Here is a 6000-nt window from a genome sequence, read left to right as displayed (position 1 = left end):
TATATTGTGCATTACTTACATACACAGTTGATTTTAAAAGGCTCGGTGGCGCCGGTGGTAACCAAACCCTAGACTTCCTTCATAGAGGCTAAGTGTTCTGTTAACAAAACTCATCATCATCTCAGCCCGTTAACAACCACTGCTGAGTATAGGCCTCCTCTTTTGCGCGCCAGCTCAATCGGTCTTGTGCGAATCTCATCCAAAATCGTCCGGCCACCCCGACGATATCGTCCGACCATCTAGCAGGTGGTCTGCCGCGAGGACGTCTCGCTCTTACCGGGTACCATTCAGTAACCGCCTTGGTCCATCGGTCGTCGTCCCGCCTAGCAACGTGTCCTGACCATCTCCATCTTAGGCTCGCTTATCCACATACCGACGTCTACAGCCCCTGTTCGCTATCTGATTTTGTGCATGTATTCCTTTGTGAGCGGCCATGTCTCGGCACCGTAAGTAAGAGTGGCCAGGACGCATTGGTTATAAACTTTCAGGCTTTGAGGGATTTTAGATTTAAAGACTTCCTCCAGTTTTCCAAAGGAGGCCCATCCCAACTGAATCCTTCTTGCGATCTCCTTGTCTTGAGAAGACCGGCCTAAAAATAAACAGTGTTCAAGATAAATGTACTCGTCTATTACAACTAGCTGGGTGTTCCTAACGAAGATGGTGGGTTTTGGGCCCGGACAGTTGGACATGATCTTGATTTTGGACTTATTCATCTCAAGGCCGATAGCTCATGAAGCCTCGTGCAGGTCTTGGAGCATAGTCTGGAGATCAGCTGAGTTCTCAGCCATGAGAATCAGGTCGTCTACGAAACGTAAATGCGACATGCGGCGACCATTGACGTTAACACCTTTCTCATCCCAATTGAGTGTCTTCATTACGTCTTCCAGGACACTTGTGAAGAGTTTGGGAGAGATGGTGTCACCTTGTCTGACACCACGTTTGATCGAGATGAGGCCTGAGGGTTCATGCATGCGCACTTGCATAGTCGCGTTCCTGTACAACTCCCCGGGGATATCCACGTATCGCTTGTCAATTCCACAGCGATGGAGAGAATGAAACACGGCCCAGTGTTCGACACTGTCGAAAGCCTTCTCATAATCGACGAAGGCGAGACACAAGTGTCGGTCGTATTCGCGGCATCTCTCCATCAGTTGTTTGAGTGCGTGAATGTAGTCCATGGTTGAGTATCCACTCCGGAAGCCTGCTTGTTCAGATGGTTGGTTTTCGTCCAGAGAGCGAGATAGCCTATTACACAGGACCTTAGCAAACAACTTATAAATTTGTGAAAGGAGGCTTATCGGCCGATAGTTTTGAAGCTTGGTCTCATCGCCTTTTTGGGACTGACACCTTCCTGGATAACTTTGTTGAATAGTTTTGCGAGTGGTCTGTTCCGGTTTTGTTGGTTTATTTATTTATTTCTGATTTGTTGCTTGTTAATTTTCGTTTAAATACTTTTGGTCCTCGATGTTCTTTTATAGTTTCAGTAATTATTCTGGTGTTGGGGTATCTAATATCTGTTTTTAAAGTTTTCCGTATTAATTTGTTTATCTTCTCTAACTCTCTTTGATCCGATTCTGTATTGATTCTCATAAGTCTTCTTTGAGCCAATAAAGCCTGGGAGCTTGGACTTAGTTTTTTGTTGCTTGCTTTGGCACACTCTATATGTGTTTTTGTTGTTTCAACTATTATGTGACTCAGTTTCTTATTGAGCGAGTCCACGTCCAAATCTACCTCTGCAAGTCCTTGAAAATGATTTTGTAATTCAAGACGATAATCTTTTTGCAACAAAGAGAAAGTTACTTTATCGTACTTCGGTTGACGTTTCCTAACCATTTTGGATCGCTCTTTGTGTATGTCGTAGCTAAACGTGGCCCGCACCAAGAGGTGGTCGCTACAGGTCTTAAAACGACTAAGTACACTTACATCTGTAATGCTATTCTTTTGGGGTGTTATAATATAGTCTATTTTGTTCCTGGTGTGGCCATCAGGTCCACTTTTTGGTTGTACGTTTCTTGAAGATGGTATTCATTGCGTACATGATATGTTTTTCCAGAAAATTGACTAAAAGCTGTCCCCGGGGGTTTCGTCGTCCAAGACCATATTGTCCCACTATGTGTTTCGATTCTCTATGTGGACCAATTTTAGCATTAAAATCTCCCATCAAGGTGATATAATGGCAGGGGCTTTCTTTGTATACTTTTTCAATGTGCTCATAGAACACTTCCATTTCATCATCGCCATGGTCTGAGGCCGGAGCGTACACTTGGTTTATCTTTAAGGAATATCGATCGTTAAGCTTAATTACGACGTAGCACACACGCGTTGAGATGCTTGTAACGCATTCCATGGACGTATAAAGTCTATTGTGGATTAGAAAACCAAATGACGAATCATCATGCCCTTTGTGATAAAGCATATGACCACAAGATATTCACCTTTCTTAACACAACTGCTTGTTGAGATTGTAAGTACAGTTTACTTAAGTTATTATTACTCGTCATGTAAATTGATATTTTCCCCATTGCTAGCACAGCAAAAGTGCGTAATATCTATAGTCATTGAAAGGTAATCAAGTTTTGAGTGATTCAGGGTTTAAAGTGTTCAAGTGGTTAAGTATGATACAGTTACTATTGGGTAATTTCCGAAAAATTTCAAATAGTGGAATATTTTCTGGAGAAATTAGAAATATATAATTTGAAGGTTACGACTACTGTTCTACTTTTAGATATATCTTTTGAAGTTTTATTTAGCGGGAATTATAAAATAAAATTGTGTAGCAAAAAGCAAGTTAAAGTACGAACGAAGTTTAAAATGATTGAACAAAATTAAAAGAAAATAATCACTGTAATCCTTGGACGAACGGCTAAAATTGCACGCACATTGCCATTGCCGGACTGCCACGCTGAGGTCTCTGGTTCTGATCCCGGGCCGGGAGAAATATTTGTTTGGCCTACATTTATATCTCTTGTGAGTTTGGGTGTAATTTGTGGTTGTCTATATGTATGTCCAATTGTCCATGGCACCCGCGGTTTCCCTAGTGCGGGCTATGTAGGTGCGTAATTATTATTATAGGTAAAAAATCTTTGTAATGGCTTGCTTGGTTCTTATAAAGATTTTTCCGTTCACTATCTTCAACTTTCGACAGATGTCACCTGCCAAATGTGGAAAAATATAGGGAAAATATAGGAAAAATTTCAGAAAAATATTTGTTATTACATATTTATTGTTCAGAAAAATATATATTAATAAGATTTTTTCAAAATAGGAATTTTCCCAAGTCACAACACTAGATACAGTACATGTTTAATAATATGTCTACAACACCGTAGAGGATAAAAAAAATGGTCTAAGCACAACACTTATAAAGAAGAGAAGTACACACAGCTACAAGTTAAATTAAACAAGGATGGAGCTACGGCGCACCCACAAACGGCGTTATTGCCGCCATCTCCGATCGACGTTGTCATTAAAATGATGCTAGCGCCACCTGGCATCAAGTTTAGAACGAACGCCAAGCACTGAGGGGGCGGCCATATTAAAGTTGTTGCCGTTTAGATGGACTATGGAATTTCTATCCTCTAAGTTAGATAGTTGGGATATGTTTCTAATTTGTGGTTAAGATCGGGTTATTTATTTTAAATCCTTAATTAATAACCATCATTTACACTTTCATTCAGTTGGTTATTGTGAAATTATCAATAATAAAGCGACGTGATTAAAGATTATTTAATTGTTAATCTTCGTCTAAGAAGAAAATGGAAAATCATCCTGACGTCTAATTGCCTTCATAAGTATATTTTTAACGCGAACAGTAAGCAGCGATGTAATGTAAACAATTATTTCAATACACTCGTTTCAATATAATCTAATATAATGCACTTGTACATTAAACGTCAATTACTAACTAAGAACATTAAGGTATAAATTTAGTTCTAATGAAGATTTGAAAACTACTTGATTGATAAGGAACATGTTTAATTTGTAAATAAGCGACGTACCTTTTTGTTTCCATGACTTGCATCCGGTTCAAACAAGTAGTGAAGCCTAACATATACTGCCCTCTTTATTAAAATAATAACATATACTGAAGAGAAAAATATCATATGCCCTCTTATCAAAATTGACGTATCAAGCGGAATTGAGTTATTACCATTGACTTACAATTATATGGACGTCGGGTCCGCGCTAAAAAGTGTCCGCACTTGTAAGGCGCTAAAATCGTATACAGAGCGCCAAACTCCGCTTTAGTCTTCATTTGTTCGACTGACAGCGCGATACTGCGATGACATTACAATTTAAATTTCGAATAGGTTGACTTGGGACATTTTTGTCGTGGTTTTTGTATTAGACCCGTCGTCCATTTATTTGTAAGTCAATGGTTATTAGGTATATATTATATTATATCTGTCATACTGATCACATGTACAACTCCTTCTATCGTTTTTTAATATCTTATTTAGTTCTAGTTTTATTTTGAAGCAAAACCACGGATCTCAGGGGCACTGCCGTGTTGTTGTAAGTTGACAAGTCTCATGTGCCTATAATTTCACCAGCACCCTGACCCGGACAAAACCGGAACGTAGTAATATGCTCACATTGCTACTTGACGGTGGAAATAGGTAAGACACTTCCCTGGACGAAGTCTTTCACAAGGAGCGTTGCAGTAGTTAAATTACATTGGGTGTAACGCTCACTAATCATTATAAGCGTTTAAAGATATACGAGTATGGATATATATCGCGATCTCTACAGTATTTATCTACAGATTGATAAAGTGTCCTAAGCAACCCTAAGAAGAATGTAGATAATTTTGCGTGTGACATTTATTATGTTGCAAAATAAAGTATATAGTTTATTAACAATGTATGCAAATCAAAGCAAACATTATTTAGTTTTGATTTTTAAAAACTAAATAAAGTTTGCTTTTTATCTAATTAAGTAGCTTTGATTTTTAATTGACTCGATAACAATCGTTGTCGTCAATATCCTACCACAAGTAGAGGAGACCGGGGCTGGATGTTCCCGGGGTAAGTTGTTCCCACAGCAATAATTTGGCAAGGAAAAGATATAGCAATACCTACACGTGAAGCGCGGCGTTAAAGCGTCAGGTGATGCGTCTTGCCAGCAGCCATTTCAGTTACTCCGGCGACGACGGAAGTGTGGCTATGTGCGTGGAGCTATTCAAACATCATGTAAATTCTTTCTTGTTTAAACTTTTTGGTCTGCCTTTGTTTGTTATGGACCGATTCATACGTAACTTTTCTAAATTGTAGTGACATCAGTAAGGTATCTTATTGTTTCAGTATTCTTTTTATAAATTCTATAATACTTTGCCAGTATGTCAGTTTTCGTATGAAAACGTAATTTGGGGCTGTAAGTTCCTCTCTCGAGGGGTTGGTTGTTCCTAGGAACAACCAGCCTGCAATTGTACCTAAATTCTTATTACCACTTTTCTTTTTAAGGATCCGAAACTACAAACGGGCTCATGTCAAATTATTTAGACAAAGTGATACAGTCACTTATGTGTGTCTCAACTGTGACTCAGGTGAAGAAATGAGCGATGAATAATATTACTGACGAATAAGAATGTTTTTATTTTTTTTAAGTTTAGTTGTGCATGGCATAAACATTACATACATACAATTATAAAAAAATTGTTTTATTTAAGAAAATCTTTGTTATCCTATGTGTATATATATCCTATGTATATATATGTCATAATCTAAGTGGAAAAATTTACCTCAGAGGCTGAACAACGCGTCCCAAAGCGAGGCTGAATGTTTCGCTCCGAAATTTGTCAAAAATTTACCTCTGTAAAAAAACTATTCTCAATAGTTTTTTTTACTGAGATTAGTAAAAGTGACTATAATACATAGGGCGCACTATAAGTTTCTGGAACTGGCCACTCACAACAAACGCACAAACAATATTTAAAATGTAATTACAACATTTGGCTGTAGAATACAGTTTGTTTCATCTGACTGTCACTTGTTTTTACAT

This window comes from Hyposmocoma kahamanoa, unplaced genomic scaffold (genome assembly GCF_003589595.1).
Source record: "Hyposmocoma kahamanoa isolate Upper Pololo Valley unplaced genomic scaffold, ASM358959v1 92, whole genome shotgun sequence".
Taxonomy (NCBI): domain Eukaryota; kingdom Metazoa; phylum Arthropoda; class Insecta; order Lepidoptera; family Cosmopterigidae; genus Hyposmocoma; species Hyposmocoma kahamanoa.
Note: the sequence above shows the minus strand (reverse complement) of the source record.